This window comes from Hyaena hyaena, unplaced genomic scaffold (assembly GCF_003009895.1).
Source record: "Hyaena hyaena isolate Hyena2069 unplaced genomic scaffold, ASM300989v1 scaffold_244, whole genome shotgun sequence".
Lineage (NCBI taxonomy): Eukaryota > Metazoa > Chordata > Mammalia > Carnivora > Hyaenidae > Hyaena > Hyaena hyaena.
In genome coordinates this window covers 2,213,672-2,240,323 of record NW_024080876.1, presented here as the reverse complement: position 1 = coordinate 2,240,323, position 26,652 = coordinate 2,213,672, and the positions used below count along the sequence as shown (strand labels likewise).

The window sequence follows — 26,652 nt, the reverse complement described above, 5'->3', positions numbered from 1 at the left end:
TTAAATACATTGTCTTAGTTTTTTTATGTTTCTTTAAAGGTCTACTTAAATTTTTTTTGAGAGAGAGAGAGCGAGTAGAGGAAATGCAGAGAGAGGAGACAGAATCTGAAGCAGGCTCTGGTCTGTCACCACAGAGATTGAAGAGCCCAAGAAGGGGCTAGAATCCAGGAACTATGAGATAATGACCGGAGCGGAAGTCAGATGCTTAATGAACTGAGCTACCCAGGTGACCCCATTATCTTAGTTTTAATCCTCACTGTACATTCCTATATAGATAGTTTCAACAGTTTGAACATGAAGTACAGGGAGATGAAATAACTTGCCCCAGGCGAAGGGTTAGATTGTGTTGGATTTTGCACTTGAACTCATAGATATCTATTTTCAAACTAGGGTAGCATATTTTTAACTGGAAGTATGCTTTTTACATTTGAATTTGTTTTGAAGATGTTTGTATGTGTGTGTTTACATTTTAAAAATCCTATTCCCAATTATACTAAGTTCATACTTGTATTCTTCCAAAAGACTTTACTTATTTTTTCTGATATTCGTTTATCTCTCCTTTTAGAGCACAGTGTATAACATGATATATATTTGTATTTTGTATCTCCAAGTTTTAACTTTGCAAATTTCATCTCCATAAATGAAGTATAAGCTCATTGCACTACCAATGCACCACAGATCTTCAGTATTTCTTATAAAATAAGGAGGACAATACTGGCAACATCAGAGTTAGTGAAAATAATTGCTTAGCTTAATGTCTTCAAAAATAACTGCAATTGCTCTAATATCTTCACATAATTCTCTTACAAAGAAATTTTCTTACACTGGCCCCTGTGATAATGTCTTTAAATTGTACATTGAAAAGTAGTGTATACTACTAATAGCAAATGTGATATATATATTATAGAAAATACAGTGCCTTATGTAATTCGTAAATGAAAAGAGTAGGTATTATATTGGCCGATAATTTTTACAATGTACTTTTAGAGAATATACAAACTTTATAATTGCTGTCAACGTTGACAATTAGGCTTTAACAGAATCTACAATTTTAAAAGATTTCTAAAGATTTTTAAATATATGTCTGAGAAGTATGGAGTTGAAAAACAGGATTTAAAGTCTCATTCTCTTTCAAGACAAGTTGGAAAACAATCTCTTCTAGAGAGATGAGAGACTGTCTTATGTTTTTAAAGTCAGTGAAATAACGACTGTTTTTCATCAATTTTAGTGTTTAGCAATGCTGTCAAGAACTTCTTTTTTTACAACAAAATGTAAACTTTGTGCTGCAGATTAAGTCAATTTTGCATTATTCCATTCTCAATAAAAAATAATACTAAAAGTGTTTTCATAATAGCTAAGAAATCACTGACAGAAGAGAGAAGTAATCAAATTCAGAGGGATAGGTAGCAATTTTGGTGTCCATGAAAGTGGCACAAAAGAAGCCTTCAAATATGTGTGCCTGTGATTCTGTGTGTGTGTATGCAACAGGAAGAGAGAAATGTGTGATAAAAGAATGAGAAAAAGGATAATAGACCATCCCAATAGCCCTCCCCAGGATTTCTGTATTTGACCTTGGGTCTATATTTCCTTTGCTACTGAGTAGGGTGGAGTTTGGGGGAGCTGATCTCGGGCCATAGACAATGTGGAGACCAGAATGTTGGTGAGAGACAATGGGAATCAGGGCTTAAATACTGAACACCAATTAACTAACATTTAAAATTTGAGGAACAAGGATACAGTTTGAGTTGTTACACTCTAATTTTTGATCAAATTGAGTAATGTGATCATCATCATGCTCCTAGTAATACTTTCATTTCTCAACTTGTAAATTTCTTTGAAATTTAGGTGGTTGCTGGCAGTCCAAAGAATAAAAAAAGCATGGTCATTAAGGCATTTACAGTCTATGGAAATACACGAGAAGTAGTTTTGCACTTATGTAAAACTTTGTGGAATTTATAGATTTAATAAAATTTCTGTCATAGATTTTTTTAGCAATAAATAGGAACATCTGCTGTTAACAATAAATTACATGTCATGCCGATTTTTTATGTATTGGGAAGTTTATACATATTAAGTTAGTTAAATCTCACAATAATCCCAGAAGAAAGACAATACAACTATCACCATTTTATAGATAAAGAATCTAAATACCTTGTTCAAAGTTACGAGCTAGAAGGGAGCAGAGTGATTTTTCTATACAAGCAATATCCCTTTTATCCTTTATTCTTTGCTTCTCTTATCTTCAGAACTGAGTTTTGAGATCAACTTATACATGGGGCTCAGTAAATTTGCCCAAGGATTATTTATAAAGTAAAGACAGATATCATAATAGAGAAAAAAGAACTCAGAACTCAGAAAAAGAAAATGGTCTATCTGAGAAGTAGTAGGAAAATAAGTACTAAAGAGGAAGGTAAAAGGAAAAGAACTTCTCAAGACAGAGGGTCTAATGAGATGATAAATGTTTCAGAGTAAAAGTAAGATAAACAATAAAACATGCCCATTGAATTCCTTAAACTGTAGCTAACTGGTTATTTTAAAGAAAATTTTTAGCAAATAAATGGAGCATTTGTTTAAAAATCTGGAATCTCCTTTTTTATTATATGCCTCTTTCCCATTAGAATTGGTATTTTTCTATTTTGTTTCAATTTCAGTATATGTAACATACAGTGTTATATAGTGAGTCAACACTTTGATGCTTTACCCAGTGCTCGTCATGACAAGTGCACTCCACAATTCCATCACCTGTTTCACCGATCCCCCCACTCACCACCCCTCTGGTTACCCTATGTTTGTTCTCTATTAAGAGAGAAGAGAATTAAGAGTGTTTCTTGGTTTCCCTCTCTTTTTATTCTTTGTTTTGTTTCTTAAATTCCACGTATGAGTGAAATCACATGGAATATGTCTTTCTCTGACTTATTTCTCTTAGCATTATACTCTCTAGCTATATCCATGTCATTGCAAATGGCAAGATTCATTCTTTTTTATAGCTGAATCATATTCATTGAATATATATATACATTTATATATCGCATTTTCTTTATCCATTTTTCTGTTGATGGACACTTGAGCTGCTTCTGCAATTTGGCTTTTGTAAATAATGCTGCAACAGACATAGAGGTTCATGTATCCCTTTTAATTAACGTTTTCTGTAGTTTTGAGGTTAATACCCAGTAGAGTGATTACTAGATTATAGGGTAGTTCTGTTTTTAAATTTTTTTAGGGACCTCCATACTCTTTTTCATAGTGCATGCACCAATTTGCATTCCCACAAACAAGGCATAAGTGGTTCTTTTTCTCCAAATTCTCACCAACACTTGTTGTTTCTTGTGTTTTTCCGTTAGCCATTCTGACAGGTACGAGGTCATATCTTATTCTTGTTTCAATTTGTATTTCCCTGATGATGAATGATGCTGAACATCTTTTCATGTGCCTGTTGGCCATCTGTGTGTCTTCTTTGGAAGAATGTCTGTTCATGTCTTCTTTCCATTTTAAGTTGGATTATTTACTCTTGGGTGTTGGGTTGTATAAATTCCCTATAAAATTGGGATACTAACCCTTTATCAGACATGTCATTTGCAAATATCTTCTAAATGGAGTAGAATTCTTATTATAATGGGTTAAGGAGGAAAAACAGTGAAGATTTGGAATTATTAAATATTTACTACTATTTTTAGTGAAAGGAAAATAACTTGAATTATTAATGAAGCAGTATAAATATTAAGAAATAAATATCAATTAATAGGTATTTGGAAATCATGGACTTATCCATGAATAACATAAGGCATCGGGGTAAGAAATTTTTGTTTGTCTGTTTTGATAAGATGCCTTTCTCAAAGATTAATCAACAAGCAGTGTTAGATTGGTGTAGCTAAGAGAAAGAAATATTTTCCTGGATTTGCCTCCTATTCTGGGAGAGTAGTGAGAGATCTCCTCTACTGTCCCTGGTTTAGACACTGAGAACAAGACAAATGAGATCCTATTGTTGGTATATATACCATCATACGTCCCATGAATGCAGTGACACTGAGACTGTTTTGATTCTTGATTCAGTCATTCAAAGGGGAGTTAAAATCCATCTGGCCTTGAGGGGCTGGGAAGAATATAGAATCTCTGACATTCAAATTGCTGCACCTGTGTAGTTAGCTGGCAATGCCTCTCCAAGTCTGTATGGAACCAATGATAATTACATTTTATATATCCTATAGTACATCCATCTGTTTGAGGACATGATAAGTGCTAAAAATTATAGATTATATCAATTATCCTTAGTGTTATGCTTTCCAAAAACTGTTTTCATCTTTTTGAAATTACACTTTTATCCCTCCCCCATCCATCAATAAAAACTACCTATTCCTTCAACACAAAGATATTCAAATCTAAATATATAAGAATATTATTTTCCTTTTTGACATTTATAGTTAGAATTCGATTAATTTCATTCTAATATAAGCTAAAATCTTAGATATTCAAAGAATAAAAATTGAATGTTTGTATTTTAATGTTAATTCTAATCATGCATTCGAATGTATATTGGAACTCTTTTTTCCTTAAATGATTCAACAATTGTTAATAAAATCCTTTCACACATTTTATTTATTTATTTCAAAGTTTATTTTGTCATTTACTTTTGAAATGAGAGAGAGAGAGAGTTGGGAGGAAGGGGCAGAGAGAGGAAGAGAGAGAATTCCAAGCAGGTTCCGCATTGTCAGTGAAGAGCCAAATGCAAGGCTTGATCTCACAAACCATGAGATCATGACCTGACCAAAATCAAGAGTCAGATGCTTAACCAACTGAGCCACCCAGGTGCTCCTCACATATCTTTAGAAAAAATATTTTGTATTTATAGCATAAGGAATATATCAAAACTTTAGTATATTGACTTTGTATGTATATGTGAATCAAATTCAACATGGAAAACTATTATATTTAAGTTAATTTGTGAGTTGTTAAGGTGTGTATGAAGGGGGTACATTTATCTTTTTTTTAAAAATAGTTTATTGTCAAGTTGGTTTCCATATAACACCCGTGCTCATCCCAACAAGTGCCCTCCTCCATGCCCAGCACCTCCCTACCCCTCCCCCCCACCCCCATCAGCCCTCAGTTTGTTCTCGGCATTCAAGAGTCTCTCATGGTTTGCCTCCCTCCCTCTCCCCCACTATTTTTCCCCTTCTTCTCCCCCACGGTCCTCCATTAAGTTCCTCCTAATCCTCCTATACGTGCAATCATGGTATCTGTCCTTCTCTGCCTGATTTATTTCGCTCAGCATAACACCCTCAAGTTCCATCCATGTTGCTACACATGGCCAAATTTCATTCTTTCTCATTGCCATGTAGGAGGTACATTTATCTTGATTAAAAGTAGTTTGAAAGGAATTAAAACAAACTTTAATCCTTAACTGGAATATCTATTTAAATGTGAAAAAGACAAAGGTGTAATTGTTTTGTGTTATATGAACTCTACCTAAATATCATATTAAAAATATATTCTAGGGGTACCTGGGTGGCTCAGTTGGTTAAGTGTCCTACTCTCGATTTTGGCTCAGGTCATGATCTCATGGTTCATGAGTTTGAGCCCTGCATCGGGCTCTGCACTGTTAGTTCAGACTCTCTCTCTGCAGGACTCTCTCTCTCTTCCTTCCCCTGCTTGTGCTCTCTTTCTCTCTCTCTCTCAGAATAAATAAACTTTAAAACAGTTTATGATAATTATATACAAAATTAATGTGAGTTAACTATGTTTCAGATACTATTCTATTCTAGAAATTCACTAATACAAACACACATACATGTACCACTTCACAACTTAAGACATTTAAAGAGTCATGGTGTTTTTTAAAGTTTTTAAAAAATGTTTGTTTACTTATTGAAAGAGCGAGAATGAGGTGGGAAAGGGCAGAGAGAGATGGAGAGAGAATCCCAAGCAGGCTCCATGCTGTCGGTGCAGAGCCTCATTCAGGGCTCAATCTTATGAATCGTGAGATCATGACTTGAGCCAAAATCAAGGGTTGGACACTCAACAGACTCACCCCCCAAGTGCCGCTTTTAAGTTTTTATTTAAATTCAAAATAGTTAACATACAGTATAACATTAGTTTCAGGTATATGATAAAGTGATTAAACACTTCTATACACTCAGTGTTCATCACAGCAATTGCACTCCTTAATCCCTATCACATATTTTACCCATCCCTACACCCACCACCCTTCAGGTAACCATCAGTTTGTTTTCTATGGTTAAAGTTCTGTTTCTTGGTTTGAAGCAGGGATTTTTTTAAAAATAAAGAATACACTTTATTTTCTAAACTAGTTTTAAGTTCACAGCAAAACTGATCAGAAAGTAAAGATTTTCCATATACCTTCTGGCTCCTACATGCACAGACTTCCCCACTATTAATATTCTGCAACAATCAGTCAACATACAGCACAATCTCTTCAAGTTCACTAGAAATTATACAAGTGTAGTATTCTAAAGTGGGCTTCCTTCATTTAGTAATAAGCATTTCATATTCCTACAAGTCGTCTCATGGCTTGAGAACTCACTTTTTTTTAGCATTGAATAATGTTCCATTGTCTGGATGTATCATACTTTATCCATTCACCTACTGAAAGACATTATGGTTGCTTCTAAGTTTTGGAAATTAAGACTGAAGCTGCTATAAATATCTGTGTTAAAATATATTTGTATGGCCTTAGCTTTTAACTTCTTTGGGGTGAATACAAAAATGCATAATTCCTGGAGCATATGATAACATTATGTTTAATTTAGTAAGAAATCAATAAACTGTCTTCCAAATAGCTGTACCATTTTGTATTTCCATCAGAGATGTATGAGAATTCCTGGTGTTACACATACTCGCTGGCACTTGGTGGGGGGCAGTGTTCTGAATTTTCACTACCTAATACACGTGCAGTGGCACCTCATTGTTGTTCTATAGACAATTTTTTTAAGTTAATAAGTAACTATATTTTCAAGAGATATTGGTTCTTCTACCTTTTCCCACTCTTTGCATCCACAATGTAATTTCACTTAGTTTAATATTTCCTTCAGCATTGTTGAATACTTAAAAGATAATGAAGAATGCAGTTAACTGAATTGGTACAGTTACTGATTAATTTTGGGAATTAATCTTACTGGAAATAAAAGGAAAGCATTGTGAGTTAAATATCTATTCTCCAAATGCTTTGCTACTTATGATATAACTTTTGCCAATTATATCCCACACTATCATTGACAACTGCCTACAAATCTTTATAAGCAGTATTTAAAACAGGGTTTGACTTTCTAGTTTGGCAAATGTGAGTGTATATTAGAATTTCAATAAAAGTTCTCTAGTAACCAGGTCACTTTGGTCTCTAAACCCTGAGAGAGCATTAATTAAGATGCCCTTTAAAGGGTCAAATTAGGGGTCGCCTGGGTGACTTAGTCGGTTAAGCGTCCGACTTTCGCTTGGGTCATGATCTCTCGGTTCGTGGGTTCGAGCCCCGCGTCGGGCTCTGTGCTGACTGCCAGCTCAGAGCCTGGAGCCTGTTTCAGTCTGTGATTCCCTCTCTCTCTGACCCTCCCCTGCTCACACTGTCTCTCTCTCTCTCTCTCCTAGAAATAAATAAGACATTTAAAAAAAAAAAAAGGGTCAAATTAGGTACAGGATGCTCTATTTCCAATGATGCTCTTCAACGGTGACACCCTTTGGAACAAGTACTCATCATAGCTGTTACTTACTATCACCACCCTCTCTCATCCTCACAAACACAATCCCATATTAGAAAGACGCAGAGAATGCAACAAAATAAAACAGCACAATACAATGGTGAAATTTATCACCTAGAATGCTTGAAAACCTAAAAGAAAAATAAACATTTATCTTACCCAAAGAAAGTAAAACTTGTAATATTGATTATCATAACTGGCAAAATGTGTTATTTTGTTTAGTGAATTCAAAAGTCTCTTAAAACATTATCTTTGTAGGAAAAACCAGGAAAATGTAATATGCCTCATATGGAAATTGTATCTGTCTTCCAACATATGAAACTTAATGTTGTTAAGCAATTTATTAATTAATTTTCCCTACCTATTTTTTCTGATAATCTATCTACAAATATTTTGTACATGATAGGTAAGGCCTTCCGTATTTTTATAATCTCACAATTATTGTTAATATGTGAAAGCATATGGCCTTAACCATTATAACACATAGACCATAGAGCTCTTGTTGTGGTAGCCTTCTTTGTTTTATTAAAGTTATTAATTCTAATTCATTACCTATATTTATATTACTTCTTGGAGTGATACATAAAATAAACTGCTTAACTTTTGAAGAATTTCACCAAACCATTTAAGATTAACCAGGTTACAAAAAACTAAATCTATCCCTACACCAATTATAAGTCAAAACTAAGAATCATATAACTCCATTGAAAATAGATCTCTTAGTTCTTAGTACTTTTGAACCCTAAATGACCTTTTCCAACAATTTTATCACATCACTGAAATATTTTGGTTGTCAATGAAAATGTTATTGTTTGTATTGATGTTACAAAAGACATGTCAATCATATCTGTGAAGCCATAATCATGTAATGACTTCTAAACCAATATTTACACAGCAATTATTGTTTGCTGGCACTGTTCTAGGTATTTTATAGATTACTCATTTAATCTTTATAATGACCCTATAAAGTAAGTACCATTACCTTGCATATCATTGGAAGTATAACAAGCCCAATAATAGGTTTGACATTTGACATTATGTGAAAAGTTGAGAAACATCTAATCCTAGAATTGTAAGCTTATCACTCAGAAATTAACTCAGAAGTTTCCCTTAAGTACACAGAACTAACAAATTACGTCTGTTTGTCTATTGAGAAGCTAGAGAAGTTTCAAGCATGAAATCTGATATACATAGTCAATAATGAATATTATTTATTTATTTTTGTCTTCTATGTTGAGAGACAGAGGCCTTTGGTTGGTAGGATCTTTAATTTCCACCACAATCATTAGGGCCACTACTTTATAAGACATGAATGACTTGTCAAGTCTATCTAAACATTATAATTTTGTATGCGCACACTTAAAAAATGTAAATCAAGGGGCGCCTGGGTGGCTTAGTTGGTTAAGCGTCCGACTTTCGCTTAGGTCATGATCTTGTGGTTCGTGGGTTCGAGCCCCACGTCGGGCTCTGTGCTGACTGCCAGCTCAGAGCCTGGAGCCTGTTTCAGTCTGTGACTCCCTCTCTTTCTGACCCTCCCCTGCTCACGCTGTCTCTCTCTCTCTCTCCTAGAAATAAATAAAACATTAAAAAATGTAAATCAAATGTTGATACAATTACCAGACAAGTTTGATAAACCACAAAGAAAAACTGTAATCTTTCCATATGGAAAATGTAGATCAAGCAGCAGTAACATCACACTTTGGTCTGTAATAAATCTAGAAATGTACTCTTATAGGACAATAGAACTCTTCCTTAAGCGTGAAGCTTAACGTTAAATTTATCTATAGAAGCTAGAGGTTGAATTAATTTCTTTCTGAAGTTTATCCATGAGCCCTGCCCTGGGTTCTTTCGGCAGTTTGGTTTTATAAACTCCTGGTTATGGACATGAGCATATGTCTTTTTCTGGTCACTGAGTAAGTTAGTGACTTATTATTAAGTCATACACATCTTGCTTTCTGATAGCTCAGCTATTCTTTGTCTCATTTATCACAGAAAAGTACCGAAGTGATGGTGAAAAATATAATTTTTTTCTGAGGTTTCTACTTCTTATATACTCTATATAACTTATTCATTCTTTTTTGCCAAACAAACAGAAGAGACAGTAATTACAAATGAGCATCAGCCTCTGGCTGTGCTTTATGCTATCAAATGTAACAGAAACTATTATTTCAAAAATAAACCTAATTCTTTTTTAAAAAATGTTTTAATGTTTTTTTATTTTTGAGAGAGAGAGACAGACAGAACATGAAGAGAGTGGAGCAGAGAGAGAAGGAGACACAGAATCTGAAGCAGGCTCTGGGCTCTGAGCTGTCAGCACAAAGCCCGACATGGGGCTTGAACCCATGAACTATGAGATCATGATCTGAGCAGAAGTCAGATGCTTAACTGACTGAGCCACCCAGGGGTCCCCAAAATAAGTCTAATTCTAATCACCTATAAATAAGTACACATTATCATATATTAAACATCACAACAGCAATGTTCATAGTGTTGATGCTGTTGTTTTATAATAGATACTTTCATATAGGTTCAATCTTGAAGTGGGTTAATGTAAATATCAGTATATAGCTTGTTGGATTTGGAAAGAGAGGTCTTGTATGTAGTGTATGTGGGTGTATAGTATCACCTTACTGGATTTCTTTTTTTAAATCAATGATCACGTATTTTTAATTTATCTGAATAGACGCAGTGTACAAAAAGCCATTTGCTTCTGGGAGCAACAACTATGTATTAATTGTCATTATTGCTTTTAAGCACAGCTGGTCTTTAAGAGACATTGTTCTATAAAGGTCCTACGACGTTTCATATATAGATCGGTCATAGCATGGATGCTAGCATTAATTACTTCCTCACTTCACAAACCAACCAAATAAACAGAAATGATTCTACTAATTTGTGTCCTTCTATAGAAGAGAATTACTTTGTGTTTTCAAATAGTCTTGGTTTTAGTAGTTCAGTAGTTAAATGGTCAAAAGAGGGCATCTTCAATTGTACATATATCTGTTGTTTTCTACTATGTAATGATTCTTTAGAGTATGTCTGAAGTGGACCTTATTTTCGTCTTAAATTTCAATAACTCACACATAAAATACTATATAGTAAGAATATTTGGGGGTGCTTGGGTGGCTTAGTCAGTTATGCATCTGACTATGTCTTAGGTCATGATTTCGTGGTCCATGACTTCAAGCCCTGCATCAGACTCTGCACTGACAGCTCAGACCCTGGAGTCTGTTTTGGATTCTGTGTCTCCTTCTGTCTCTGCCCCTTTCCCTCTCATACTGTCTCTCTCTTTCTCTCAAAAAAGAAAAATAAATAAATAAAACATTGAAAATTTAAAAAAGAAAAGAACATTTGGCTGTACATAATCTTTATGCAATGCCTATTGTTTTGTTATCAGGAAGACTATAAATTTTATTTGTTCAATTCCTCAGCATTACATATCATAGAAATATAACACTATGACATTTTATTTTAATTCACCCATATGTAGTCGCACACGATAAGAAATAAGTTATTTATTAGGCATGAACTTTCTTAGGGATATCAGTCACTTTTTTAAGTTTTTTAATTTATTTTGAGAGAGAGAAAGAGAGAGAGAATGTGCACATGAACAGGAGAGGGGCAGAGAGAGAGGGAGAGAGAATCCCAAACTGCCAGCATGGAGCCTGACACAGGGCTCAAACTCACAAACTGTGAGATCCTGACCTAAGCTGAAATCAAGAGTTAGATACTTAACTGACTGAGCCAGATGGCCGATCACATTTTAGCAATAGTTCATCATGACCTTGACCAAAGATACTTAGGAACTAGAAAAGGCAGAGGGCAAACTATGCAAGCATTGTAAATAGGCGGAGTAGGGTATTCAGTACTGGAAAGTTTCTATCTTAAGTACAGACTGTGTACCTCTTCAGTAGAAATTGGGTTTATGTGACAGTGAGCAAATCAATAGAGAGGAAATGACAAATTAATTTTTAAATGTTTATTTATGTGGAAAGAGAGAGGGTGCATGCCCATGTGCAGCTGCAGGAGAAGGACAGATATTGAGGGAGAGAGAGAATCCCAGGCGGGCTCTGTATTCTCAGCACAGAGCCCAATGCAGGGCTTTATCTCATGAACCGTGAGATCATGGACTGAACCAAAATGAGGAGTCCAAGGTTTAATCAACTGAGTCCTGATGAATTAAATTTTAAATTAGATGAGTTTGAGGTAATTTGGGGATATTCTGTTCAAGGTCTCAATGCAGGGAAAAGAAAATATAGTTATAGTTCAGAGCTTATTAGTTCAAAAGGAAAAAAGTTATTGATCAATTGGGCTAATGAGTCATTGGCGAATGCATGATATTTGTGCATCATTCTTGGGAAGAACACTGGGTGTTATCTGTAAGTGATGAATCATTAAATTTTGGTCCTGAAACCAATATTACACTATATGTTAACTAACTAGAATTTACCTAAAAACTTGAAACAATAACAAAAATATAATAAAAGAGGGAACTTGCAGAGTGTGAAGTGAAGGCAACAATGGCCAAACCATGACCACACACATTTTCAAGGAATATTAAGATACATATTTATTTTCTTAATTTTTAAATGTTTTATTTATTTTTGAGAGAGAGAGAGAGATCAAGTGCAAATGAGGGAGAGGCAGAGAGAAAAGAAGACACAGAATCCAAAGCAGGCTCTAGGCTCTGAGCTGTCAACCCAGAGCCTGATGCAGGGCTCAAACTTATAAAGCACCAGATCATGACCTGAGCTAAAGTCAGTTTAATCAACTGAGCCACCCAGGCACCACAAGACACAGATTTCTTATAAAGAGACTGCTAAAGCACTGAATACTTTGCTGGAAGAAGAAATGGAGATTATTCCATCACACAACTTTATTTATTTATTTATTTATTTATTTATTTATTTATTTATTTTTAATTTCTTTAGTGTTTATTTTTGAGAGAGAGAGAGAGGCAGAAAAACAGGGATGCACAGAATCTGAAGCAGCCTCCAGGCTCTTAGCTGTCAGCACAGAGCCCGATGCAAGTCTTGAACTCACAGACAAAAAGATCATGACCTGAGCCAAAATCGGAAGCTTAACTGACTGACTCACCCAGGTGGGTCATCACACAACTTTATGTGTTAAAATATATTTCTCAAAAAGGAAAAAAAAAATGACTCACTGCCGCATGTTACATGGAAGAACATGACGAAGTTAGATGTTCCCTTTCTCTGAAATGCAAAGTTAACTGTGAAATTCAACTGTAATTTTTATTTTCACCCTATTCAAAGGTGTGTGTGTGTATAAAACAATACCTGTGGTTATATTAATTTGAGTAATACAGCACTTGTAGAGATATATTCCTTTGATACAGTATTGACTAATGTTTAGAAAAACCCTATGGGCTGCTTTAACACAGATAAGTTCAAGATAACTTTATCATGAAATGTTGTTTTTTCATTAAATTGATTTTCTCAAGTTAATTTTGCTACAATTTAAAGCATGAGTTATGAATGCCCTTGTATAAGGAAAAAATTTTAAATGTGTGAAATTTTTTTTTGAAATGTTTTATTTATTTCTAGGAGAGAGAGAGAGAGGGAGAGAGAGAGGAGTGAGCAGGGGAGGGCCAGAGAGAGAGAGGGAGTCACAGACTGAAACAAGCTCCAGGCTCTGAGCTGGCAGTCAGAACAAAGCCCGACGCGGGGCTCGAACCCACGAACCGCGAGATCATGACCCAAGCAAAAGTCGGACGTTTAACCGACTGAGCCACCCAGGCGCCCCAAATGTGTGAAATTTCTAAAGTTGATGTAAAATTCCTAATTTTTACATTATGAATAAATACTAAAAGAGAATTACTTAAGGAGTTGTCCTCATGTATTTTTTCAGATGCAAATGAATTATAAGATTCTTATTTTAAAAAAAAAATTAACATTTATTTTTTTGAAAGACAAAGACTGTGTGATCAAGGGAGGGGCAGAGAGATAGAGGAGACACAGAATCTGAAACAGGCTCCAGGCTCTGAGCTGTCAGCACAGAGCCCGATGCAGGGCTTGAACCCAGGATCTGTGAGATCATGACCTGAGCCGAAGTCAGATGCTTAACCCACTGAGCCACCCAGGCGCCCCATAAGGATCTAATTTTTAAGACATTCATTTTGCAAACGAATTGCAGAATTATTTAATAATTTTTTTTGAAACAATGCTTGACTTTCTGGTTTCTAAGGAAAAAGAAAAACTAAGTTGTTTGCCTTTCCATTAACTCTAAAATCCTTATTTATTTAATTTCTTGATTTAGTTCTCTGTTTTGACCAGTGGAAACAAAAACATCCTCTCTTTGAAGATAACATACATTAATATTCATACATTTATATTTATACATGTTCATGTAGATACTAATGCAAAAATACATAATGGTTTAGTAACATTTTCTTCAATTAAATTAATTTCTTCTTAACTCCATAATTAAAATAGTGATGGTGGTTATAAAAATTATGTCTTAAGTTTTTCATTCTGTGTGACTTCAGTGTTGTTGAGGCCACATACAGATTTCTAGTACTACAGTTTGGTAAGTTTGGAATGAGCAAAGAAATTATTGGGTATCTCCAATGGAAAATTATTCATTATTTATAACATGACTCTCAGGGTTATCTGACTTTAGCCTTTCACTGCCTTTGAAATATTTTACTGCTCTGTAAATTGTAGATAACTGTTACCAATGAAAAGTAATTCTTATCTATGAACTTGCAAATGAATTCTGACTGGAAGAAATTCAATCGATTTCTCATCCCTCTTTTGAGGAAAAAGCCAGATTCACATCCACCTGTAACTGTATTTCCACAATTGTTTACTCCTCATAAGTATGTGGCTCTTTGACTTCTTTGAAGTTATTATAACATCTGCCTAGGTCCCTCATGAATAACAAGTTTGCTAAATATTTAACATGTGGTAAACCATGCTTGGATTTCGGTTGGTACCCAATACTTCATTCAGGACCAGGTCCCTAGCACAGACCCATCTTTTTGGAATTCTGCTAGGTTTAGAGACTAAATACAAAGCTATGTGAGTCAAGATCAGAATTTTTATTTTATTTTAATGACTATTCAATCATCCTTAAGTGATTTTTCCCAGATTTGGTAAAAGATCTCAAGGGAGGCAAAGAAAGTTTGGCCCTTAATTTGTGGAAAGATGGCAGTCATTTTAAAAGTCCAAGAAGTATAGCTTTTTAAATGGTCCAAAGAAGATAGGATATTGTATCATAGAAGGAAAAAAAAAGCAAAAAACAAACAAAAAACCCCACAACTAAACAAACAGGATGGGAAAAGAGGACAAGAGAAAAAAACGAGACAAAGTGAAAGATTATTTCACACTGAAGAATAGACGTGTTTCGCAAATAACTCATTTCCCTTCCTTTGTTCATTACAAGGAATTGTCAAAGAGCAATCTGAGAGAATTAGCTATCTCAAGTTATCTTAAGTTTAATAGATTTTTAAAAAACAATCTAATGCAAGTTTGAACAAACTTCTGTAAAGGGCCAGAGAGTAAATATTTTAGGCTTTGTGGCCCATGTCATTTCTGTCATGACTACTTTACTTTGTTACTATGGGGCAAAAGCAGACATTGGCAGTACATGAATAAATGGTCATGGCTGTACTCCAATAAAACTTTATGTACAAAAGCAGGTAGTGGGCCATGGTCTGCTGTCCCCTGATGTAGAGAATAATGGGATAGCATAGATAAATAGCAGTATAAAATTAATTATCATTATTTCTGCTTTCTTGGTTTTTGGCTCTTTTCTTGAAATTTAAGTGTTGAATTTTTGGGAAACAGAAAAAAGACACAGGTACAGGTATATTCAATACTGAATTCAAAAGTAGCATTTTGGGGGGCCTCTGGGTGGCTCAGTGGGTTAAGCGTCCGACTTTGGCTCAGGTCATGATCTCACAGTTTGTGATCAGGCTCTGCACTGACAGCTCAGAGTCTGGAGACTGCTCCTGATTCCATGTGTCCCTCTCTCTCTTCCCCTCCCCTGGTCATACTCTGTCTCTCTCTCTCAAATAAAAATAAACATTACCAAAATTTTAAATAGCATTTTGTCTTGATTTTAAAAGGAAAATTGATTTCCTTAATGTGTCACATAGTTACATTTCAAAAAGTGTGATAAATTAATACTTTATATAAATTTAAGGAGTAATAGTAAAGGAGGGCTATTATATCACATATATCCCTGGAAAGTCATTGATTTTTTTCTATTGTCATAAAATAAAAGACTAAACCTTTTATTTTTATTGAAGTAACCTCTTGGTCAAAAGGGGTTGTTTTAGGTGAAAGCATTTTGTTAAATATAGTCAGAAACATTCAGTATTATATTAATTTATGAACATAGGAAAGATCTGCCATTTGCCTAGTAGGGATAGTCAGGAAAGCTAGACAAATAGGTAATCAGACCCCAAGGAGTATTGTTGTCACAGCTTGAAGTTGCTTTTAAGGTGCACTGAATGAGAGACTAGAACTCTCAAAAGCAGTTTTTAATGTGTGTTTCATATTACAGTCACCCGAGGAGCATTAAAACAAGTGATGCCTGGGCCTCTTTCTCAGAGTCTGATTTAATTGATCTGGAGTGGTGCCTGAGCATCAATATTTTTAAAAAGTGTTTCAGATTACTCATACATGCATCCAAGGTAGCAAGCCACCATTTCAGAGTTTAAATAAAGTAGATTATAACCATATCCTTATAAGAGGAAAAGCAGACTTGACATTAGTTCGGGAGCTAAATCTAGACCATGATCTCCTAGTTGCTTCTTCACACACATGGGCCTAGTAGCCTATGCAACAGAAAAATGAGCATTCAGGACTTGTTATGATTTCTGTGTGCTGCAATATTGTAAATCTGAGTTAAATCTGTAAAGCTTAAGAAAAATATGCTTTTATCAATGAATTGCAATTCTGAGTCCCAACTACTTTTTTAAAAAGTTTATTTTTTGGGAGAGAGACAGAAAGAGTGGGGTGGGGAAGGCAGAGAGAGAGGGAGACACAGAATCTGAAACAGGCTTAGGCTCCGAACTGTCTGAACAGAGCCCTATGTGGGGCTCGAACTCGTGAACTGTGAGATCATAACCTGAGCTAAAGTTGGCCACTTAACTGACTGAGCCACCCAGGCACCCCTTGTCCCATCTACTTTTAATATCCAACTTAGGGGCAACCTAGGCAATGTCCCCAGTCCATACATAGGATGTAAAAATGCAGAACAGCCAGTTAATTTAGAATTTCAGATAAATAATGAACAAATTTTGGCATACATATTCCCAAATACTGCGTTGTATTTTATCTGACATTCTTAGCTACTAACTCTCACCTAAATCATTCAATTCCCTTTAAGGCAGCATTACATTTATTTTAATCTCATATACATGGATTTTAAAAACCTGACATTCTCTTTCTTTGAATTGGTAAGATTCATCCATTTATATGTATTACTGTTATGGTCTGAGTGTTTGTGTTCTCTCAAAATTCATATGTTGAAATTCTACTGCTCATTGTGATGGTATTAGAAGACTGGACCTTTGGGAGATACTGAGGTCATGAGAATAGAACCCTCATGAGTGGGATTAGTGGTCTTATAAACCCCAAAGGGCTCCCTAACCTTTTCTGCCATGTAAAGATGCAGACCTCACACACAGCTGTCCATGAGCCAGGAAGCCCTCACCAAACATGGAATCTGTTGGTGCCATAATCTTGAAATTTCCAGCCTCCGGAACTGTAAGAAAATACATTGTCGTTTTTAATTAACTACTCAGTCTGTGGTATTTTGTTAGAGCAGTCTGAATGGACTAAGACAAATATGATCAATGTCTTTGAATTTGTTTTTGTAACTTTTATTCGGGCTCCTATTGTTTTGTTTTTTATATTTTCTTTTTGGATATATTTTCTTTGTTTTGTTTTTATTGTATCATTTTCCTGTTACTGATGCGGAATTCATATGCCCCTTTTACAAATTTATTTTAGTGTTTGCCCTCAGTATTTTAGAATATATGTTTATTGTAGAAATATCTTATATTCTTTTTTGTGTCTTTGAGAAATTTATTTAAAATTCCTTTCATTGGAGCACCTGGGTGGCACAGTCAGTTAACTGACTTGATTTCAGCTCTTGATTTCAGCTCAGGTCATGATCTCAGAGTCCGGGGTAGGATTGAGCCCTGTATTGGCTCCATGCCGGGTATGGAGCCTGCTTAAGATTCTCTCTCACCCTCTCCTTCTGCTTCTCTCCCACTTTCTCTCTCTCTCAAAAAAGAAAAAAAAACTTACATTAATAGTCCAATTCTTTTATGGGATTATTATTTTGTTCTTATTTTCTTGAAGTCTTAGGAGGTGATGAGATAAAGAGATAAGAGATAGCCTTCTTTTACCCTTCTTCCTTAGTTTCTATTACATTTCTCCATCCATACTAGTAGGTAATTTAACTCAGGATTCGGGATTCTAGCATTCATCTGATTTTAGCATTAATTTCTTAACTGCCTAACTTGCAACCTTCTATATTTTCAATCTTGCCAACTTCAGTCTAATTACTGTTAATCTATAAATTACCATTTTCAGGTAACTTTTCTACTTCAAACTTTTTTTTTAGCTGATTCATCTTCTTTTATTTATTTATTTATTTTTAAATAGTTTATTGTCACGTTGGTTTCCATATAATACGCAGTGCTCATCCCCACAAGTGTCCTCCTCCATGCCCATCACCCCCTCTCTACTTCAAACTTTTAAATGATTTACCATTCCTATCTATATTTAGTCCAAACAGAAAAATGTGATGCAGCTCTGCCTTTCATCAACTCACTAACTTCATTTCTAGTGTTGTTCAGATACTTTGAAACTTCTGAGGGCTGTCTGCTCATTGGCTATTTGATTTCTTTTAGCAATGATTTCATATTGTCTATTCAGCAGGGTCATGGTACAAAAAGCATATTGAAGATGCATAGTAAGCATTATGTTTCACTCAAATTGTTTAAATGTCCATATACATAATAAAATTATTATAAATGGTGCACTATAACATTCTGGGAACTGCTTAATGATATTCAGCACAGCACTTAACTTTCCTAGAATAGTTTGTTTATGTTAATTTGGTTTTAATCAGGTAAAACACTTTTCTTTACCACACTAGCACTATTAGCTATTTTTGCATAAAAATGACAAGTCTTCTACAAAATTAGAAATTGAAATAAATATTTGGGCAAACGATCTATCCATTCTGATGATTACATTTTAATTATAAGGCATGTAGAACACTATTAGAACAAATGTGTTTTAAAACAAAAGGTGTATTCTGTATGCTCTTTTATAAGTATTGTGTTTATTAAAGAATTTGAAATAGATTTTTTAATGAATGTAATATGCTCAAGAATAAGAAATTCATTTTCTCATAAGTAGCAGAGCTTATTTGTTGCTTTATTAATATGGTATTTTGGAAGCTTTTGTATTGGAAATATCTTATTTATAACATTTCCAGGAATATTATGGTTGAATTAAAACTATAAAAGTAATGCAAAACAGGATAAGCTGAGATTTGAAGTCCATTTGATCCTTGAAGGTTATGTCTATCATAACTTATAAGTTAATAAACTCTTTAAGCAAAATATTTGGCATTATGTAAAGCATAATATCATTATCAAAGTAAAAGTGAAAATCCTATATCTTTGTTATAAATATTTCTTAGTGCCTTTCATCTATTCATCCATATGTTAATAAAACTACCCAATTGGATGCATGCTATTATTTCCCTACTTTAGATTAGGAAACTATGGCATAGAGAGGTTAAATAACTTAACCAGAGCTGGAATTTGAATTTAGATGGTTTGGCCAAGTCTGTGCTACTTTACAGCCTACCAAATGATAGTGATTGACATTAGATATTTGTAACTAACAAACTTGATTATACCTTCCTGTTCCACAAATGCTTCCTCTAGTCTATAAAAATAGATGGGGCACCTGGGTGGCTCAGCGGGTTAAGCATCTGACTTTGGGCTCAGGTCATGAACTCATGGTTCATGACTCTTGCATTGGGTTCTGTGCTGACAGCTCAGAGCCTGAAACCTGCTTTGGACTCTGTGTCTTCCTCTCTCTCTGCCCCTCCCCTACTCACACTCTGTCTTTCTGTCCCTCCAAAATGAATAAATGTTAACAAATTTTGTAATATAAAAACACCTCCACAAAAGGAAAAGGGAAATATAGAATCAAAATTTTATCAGTCCTTATCTAAAATAGATATTGTGAGTTGGAATTTTGTCAAGGGTTAAAAATAATGTTCATACTATTAAAAAAAAAAGTACTTAGCATTCATAGACACAAAGTGATTGAAAGCATTTTTAAAATGTACTATATTAGCCTATATGAGTGATCTCACATTATAGCCAAAATGCAAATTCTCAGCACCAATCAATACTTGTTGAGTCAGAACCTCTATGTATACAATCCAACAATCTGTGTTTTAACAAGTTTTTCAGGTGATTCAGATGGACACTCAAGTTTGATAAATACCAGATTTTACTCACAGCAGTGCCATCCAGGAAAGGAATTATTTATATTTCCATTTGGAAATATAAAAAACATGAAGTTTAAGTACTTTAAAGGTGTGCCTACGCCTAATTCTTAGCATAACCTGGCACACCAAATGCAAAATTGTTTTGCTTTAATAATCTGAATTAATAAAGAAAACACACTGAAAAAGTTTGAACTTCTAAACTCTGTGAAATGGAAAGAAAAGTGGAAATCGCAGACCTGGGAATGGGAGAGACATGTAGACAGACAGACATTTGAGGGATATTATGACAGAATGTGAAGTCATTACTATGAAACACAAATGAAACTTCAAAAGGTGAACCCTAGGTTAGGTTGAATATTGAGACCATGTATTATTAAATGACTGTTCTCAATTACTAAAAGACAAGGTTAAGAACCTAGCTCCAAAATATGCTAGCTCTGAACATGTGTGTGAATCACTGACTCTTTCTATATCTTAGTGGTCTTAGTTAATATAGTGATATCAAAATCTAACTTATGCATTTTTGAAATGATAAAATTATTTGTAAAGACCTCAGCACATTTTATGTAAATATCTGACCCCCTCCAAGCAATGTTAGATTTAGATTTAGATTCTCCTTTTAACGCAAATAGAATACATCACCACAGTGATGAGTGAGCTATAACAGATTTAAAAAAATATTGATACTCTATTTACAAATATTTTGGATAGATACTAGTGGCATGAATCCAGTTTGATATTATTTTATGATATTCTGATGTTTGCAAAGGTGAAATAAGTGAAAACAATAGAATTTTTTTTCCTACACTATTTTGATAGTAGAACAAAGAGAAGTTTGACTCAAATTGCTTTACTATCTATCCTTATCCTCTACTTTTCATCACCTTCACGTAGTCTGTATTTTAGTGCAATGTATTTTGCCTGATTCCAAAAAGGAAGTGTGGAAACAAGACATAATGTATACATGAAAACAACAAGCAGTTATAATTGAATGTTCACCATGTTAGAAGATCTCAAGCAGAGTATTAACACATTTAATCCCTGCAACTATATTATGACATAAATATTACATCTCTTTCATGGATGGGCAAACTACTGCAATTGGGTGTTGAGCAAGTCTCCAAAAGAGATATAGTCAGTGAATACTGGAGCTGGGTTATAAAATCAGGCAATTAAACTCCAGAGTCTGTGTATTTAACCACTGTGCCATGATTCAAGCTTCTTAAAATAAAGATGTTTACAAAGTAATATTGATTCATAGCCATAATAGCAATTCAAATATTGACATAACATTCAGGACATCTGTTCAAATTTAGATTACCATATCATACAGATGTAGTACAGAATGCCACAGACAGGCTAAGATTAGACTTGGCTAACTGATTATTGAGATAGTGATGTCTCATCTTAAAGTGCTAATTATACATTTTATTTTTAGCACTGAGATAAAAATCCCTTTCCTATCTTCGCCTTGTTTGTTTCTAAGCTTAATTTCTAGCTATCTGTGAGTATAACAAAAGTTTACCTGTTATTTTTAAGCAAATGGCTCATGAGAAAAAGCTTGTGTTCTAAATCTTGCCTCTAATTATCCATTTCATTCAATGGGATAAATACACGAAACCAGTCTAAGCCAGAGAGAAGTATTCCTTAAAGATGAGACTAAGAGGAACATTTCCATATGACTCTTGCTTCCTCCTTTACAGTACAGGATCTAGAACAAACACCACTGTCACAGCTGTCCCCACGTGGCCTGGCCAGTTTTCACCTTTCAATGTTTATGTCAAAGGACATTTCAAAGTCTTCATGGAAACTACATTTAAATTCCAAAAGAATCTTTAAAAAAAGAAAGTCTTCAAGCTGGCAGATGGAAATGAATATACAAAGACCATCTTTTTTTCCTCAATTGAGACAGAATTGCCCTGATTTCTTTACCTCTTAAGTAAAGCTAACTTTTAATTTAGATTTCATTGGGATAAAGTTTTGACGAATGAGCACTGCCCAGTGACTCAACTAGCAATTAGAAATTTAAGAAGTTCATTTCTATTAAGCTTCAGTCATATTTTAGTTCAGAAAATTCCATGGAAGATCATTTTAAAAATGGGAGCAGACACTACGTAAATGCAATTATCATCATAGGTGGTTCTTTAGGTAGCGTACACGTCTTTTATAGAAATAAGTATTTTACTTAATTCTCAGAAGAGACTAAACAGTCCCTGAGAAAATAAGAGAACCAGTGACTGTTGTGAAATATATTTCGGTCCTAGTTTTAAGTAGTTAGTAAGTGCATCAGAGCCTATTTGAATATATTCATCTTAGTTTCATTGGATAGGAGTCTAGAAATACTGAGAACTCTTAGAAAATAATGATGAATGGCAGTGGATATGTTTCATTAAGCAGCTGCAGGGATTGGTATTAGGTGATGAAAAGTGCTACACTTGTCACATTAGGGAGATGAAAAATAAATAAAGCAGCATTTTTGCAGTCCTGGTAAAAAAAAAGAAAAACTTTTGAAAGTATCTTAGCGTTCAGATGTTTGTTGTTCATGCAATTTTGCAGGGAGGAGAGGTGTTTCTGAGAGGAGAAGAGGGATGAACAAACTGTATGTTTCCAATATGAATTATATTATTCCTTTTAATCTTTTCATGGCTGGTATGAAACATAATTGGCAAATAGTAGGGATACAATTTGGGTTTATGTATTCTCTCAATGCACATTTATTTTGTGGAGCCAATGAACGGGGCCTGACAGTCTTCCTCGGATTTATGCTTTCCTGGGTTCTAGGATATTCTTTAAAGGAAAACCTCCTCAGAGAAATAGGAGAAAGAATCATTTCTGCAGAATCAAGAGATCCTTCTGTGTTATCACTATGTTCCTCAATGGAAGAGCAAAATCCTCTCCTTCTTTCGGACATTCTAGGTCTCAGATTTAGAATCTCTTATCCAACACAATATTCAGTTTTAAAACTACTGTAATCAGAATTGTCCATATGACTGATACTTGCTTGGGAAACTGTACTTGAATATACCATTTTTTACTGTGTTATATATAAATATGTATAAGTATCTTGTCTGGCTAATATGGTATGAATAATAATAATAATAATAATAATAATAATAAAGCCTTTGGATAAAAATGTCTTTACATGGGAGACATTCCATCAAATTTCTTGAACACCTGATGAGGCATTACTGAAATGTATGAAAGATAGACTAAAAAAGAGATTCCTGTTGTGCCTCTAGTACTAATGCTCTTCTCTCTACCCAGCAAATAAACGGCAAGATATGGCATTCTTTAAAGATGTCTTTTTCTTTGTTTGCACAGTATTCAAGAATAGAATGCTACTTTATAATGGTGCCAATCTATGACAGTAGAATAAAATTATGCAGTCACCAAAAAGTCTCATGTTTGTGCATGCTTGTGAAATTATTTAAGTGCTGTGTTATTCTTTACATTGAAAGAAGACCATTTTAGTCAACCTTTACTATCTTCTTTATTAGGAAAATAATGGATTCTTGGGATTCTCCTTTCACATGAGCTTAAAGATGCAACCACATCATACCTATGTTACTTCTGTTATGTGGTTCAACAACTGATCTTTGGTCATAAAATGAAGAAAACTAACTGCCCTCTACAACAGTTAGCTCTAGGACATTGATTGTAACCACTGTAGTCTCAGCATTTCTAAAACCAGTCAGTTTAATGGTACTATATGTGTGAGTATACGTGTGTGTGTGTGTGTGTGTGTGTGTGTGTTGATAATAATTTCTGATTCTAACATAGTCAACCCATTTACAATTTTCCAAACCAGAGGACTTTGACAAATGATAAGATAGGCAATGCACTCAGGGGAAATGGTGTAGAGCTCTTTCTTTGCTCTACTGTCTTTGCTCTACTCTGATAACCATTTGTTGAGTTGGGTAAAAAGAGATAATAAATTTTACTATAAGAGCAGTTTTTTTTATTAGCCTGTATTCCATTCTTCCAAATCTCACGGCATTAATTATCTTTATTATCAGATCAATACCTAAGATGCTATGCTGTATTTTAAGTAAAAATTAAAGCCCAGAAAGAGCTGTGTGTCAGAGAGTGTCTTTAATTCATGTATTGCTTCTGCTAGAACATAGAAGACAAAGAATACAAATGCTATTACTAAAGAGGAACTCCATTCATATGTGGATGGGAAGATTAAAAAAAATCATTCTATTCTACCATTAATGATGTCCATGGCCTTATTGAATAGAAGGATGCTTCCTGAAATTCGCACTTGAAGGTTGCAAGACTGAATATATTTTGTGGCAATAGCTTGAAAATAATTTTTGAAACTTAATAATTCACTATATGTGCAAAGTTATTTTTCCTCTATTATTATGGTAAGAATCTACAGAGAGAACTAAGGCATAAGACACATATATTGATCTCTGAGATTTCCTGGTATCCTAGTACCTGGTATATTTTACATTTGCTGGTTTATAAATTCAGAAGTGAATTAATTTGCTGCTGTGTTGAAAGAATACTACATGATTTCTGCATAAGGCATTCCAAAAATTCCTTAAACCTTTATTCTATTTCTGTGCACGGTAATGCTCAGTGTTTATCACTGGCTTCGTGATTGATTAAGTGGCTAAAATTAATCTTCTAGCATAGTAAGCTTCAGAGTCATGCTTGAAATCCATTTAAAAGGACCCATATAAATAAAACATTGGAATTTAATAGGTTGTAGCTTCTTGAAGAGAGATAATATACAATCTGCATGGTCTTTTAATATCTATGAGCCTGTAAAACATTGATGATCAAATATTCTGTCACTGACTTCAGAATGGCCAAATTTCAAAGTTTCAAATTTCAAAATATTCAAAAATATTTATGAGGGTGAAGATAATTTTTATATTACCAAGAAACTTTTATATGCAAAGATACTGATCAATAAGTTATTTAAGAATTAGAGTAAGTTAATAAGATGTATGTTAATTTCTAACTGCTGTTCTAACAAATTATTACTAACTTGGCAGTTTAAAACAACTCAAATTTCTTAATTCACAGTTTCTCTAGGCCAAACATCTGGTTATACTGTAGTTCAGCTGGGTCCTCTGCTCTGTTTCTCGTGGCTTAAAATCAGGGTGTCGACTGTGTTGCATTCTTTTCTAGAGGCTCTATGATAAATCCACTTCCAAGCTCATGCAGGTTGTTGTCCAATTTGGGTCCTTGAAATAGTAGGACTGAAGTTTCCTTGCTATCACCCTTAGCTCCAAAGGACCCCTCTGTGTCCTTTGACACAGAGAGAGAGAGAAAACATGCACACGTGCAAGTGGACACTTCAGTGGGGGAGGGACAGAGACAGGATCCAAGAGGGCTCTGTGCTGATAACAGAGAGCCCAATATGGGGGTGTCGAATTCAAAAACCTTGAAATCATGACCTGAGCCGAAGTTGATGCTTCTCTGCTTTTAAGGATTCTTGTGATTAGATTAGTTAACTCTATCAAGATAAGGCAGGGGACTCTATCTTTGGGTCCCTAATCATAACTGTATCACTAATATTCATTTTCCCATATAATATCTTAACTGACTTCAAGAATTGGAATGTGGATATCTTTAAAGTGGAGGAAAGTTTCTGCCTACCATGGATATTTTATTAATTATTTTACATATCCTATCTTTTCACTATTAAATTATTTCAATTACATTTTATTTTCAAACTCTAACTACTCATTGATGCTCATTAAAAATATCACATGCCAGGGCTGCCTGGATGGCTCAGTTAGTTAAGCATCTGACTTCAGCTCAGGGCATGATCTCAGGTTTATGGGTTCGAGCCCCACATCGGGCTCTGTGCTGACAGCCAGCTCAGGGCCTAGAGCCTGCTTCGGATTCTGTATCTCCCTCTCTCTCTGACCCTCCCTTGCTCATGCTGTCTCTCTCTCACTCTCAAAAATAAATAAAACATTAAAAAAATTTTAAATATCACATGACTATATATATATATATATTGAACAGTTTCTCATATGAGCAAATACTTTGTTTCAATCATCATTTTCAAAGTGAAAGTCAACTACCATACTTTTCCTGTTTATGAGAAAATTCTTAAAAATATGGGCTGATTTTATCACCTTTTAATTAAAAGCCAATACATAGTTAATAAGATTTGTCCATTTGAACAGAAGACTAGAGGCTTCAAAGAGCTGTGCTTAATGCAAATTTCAAAAATTAAGTTCAGCTTCCTAATAGAAAAGAAAAAGAGTTAATTGTTCATTTAGCTTAAGTTCAGATGAGCCTGAATAAGAGAATGCAGTCAACTATGAAAACTATGAAAGGACTTGTAGGACATGTAATGGTTTATTGACATTATCCAAATATGAAAATTTTAAGATCCATTGCCTCTGAGGTGGTTGAATGAAGGTTTTGGAGGTCATTCCTAACCCTTAGAGTACATAGA

General features: G+C 34.5%; 1 protein-coding gene and 1 long non-coding RNA gene across 2 annotated transcripts in view; one reads left to right on the top strand and one right to left on the bottom strand.

Moving 5' to 3' along the window:
• FSTL5 (follistatin like 5) overlaps positions 1–26,652 on the bottom strand; it is a gene marked incomplete at its 3' end in the record, with an annotated part of 488,681 nt that overhangs the window by 155,981 nt on the left and 306,048 nt on the right. The gene's annotated exons all lie outside the window — the stretch shown is intronic.
• Positions 17,293–26,652, top strand: part of LOC120239988 — a 59,643-nt gene continuing 50,283 nt past the window's right edge. The window contains exon 1 of the long non-coding RNA XR_005530550.1: positions 17,293–17,443. This is a non-coding gene — a long non-coding RNA (uncharacterized LOC120239988). The remainder of the gene's footprint in view (positions 17,444–26,652) is intronic.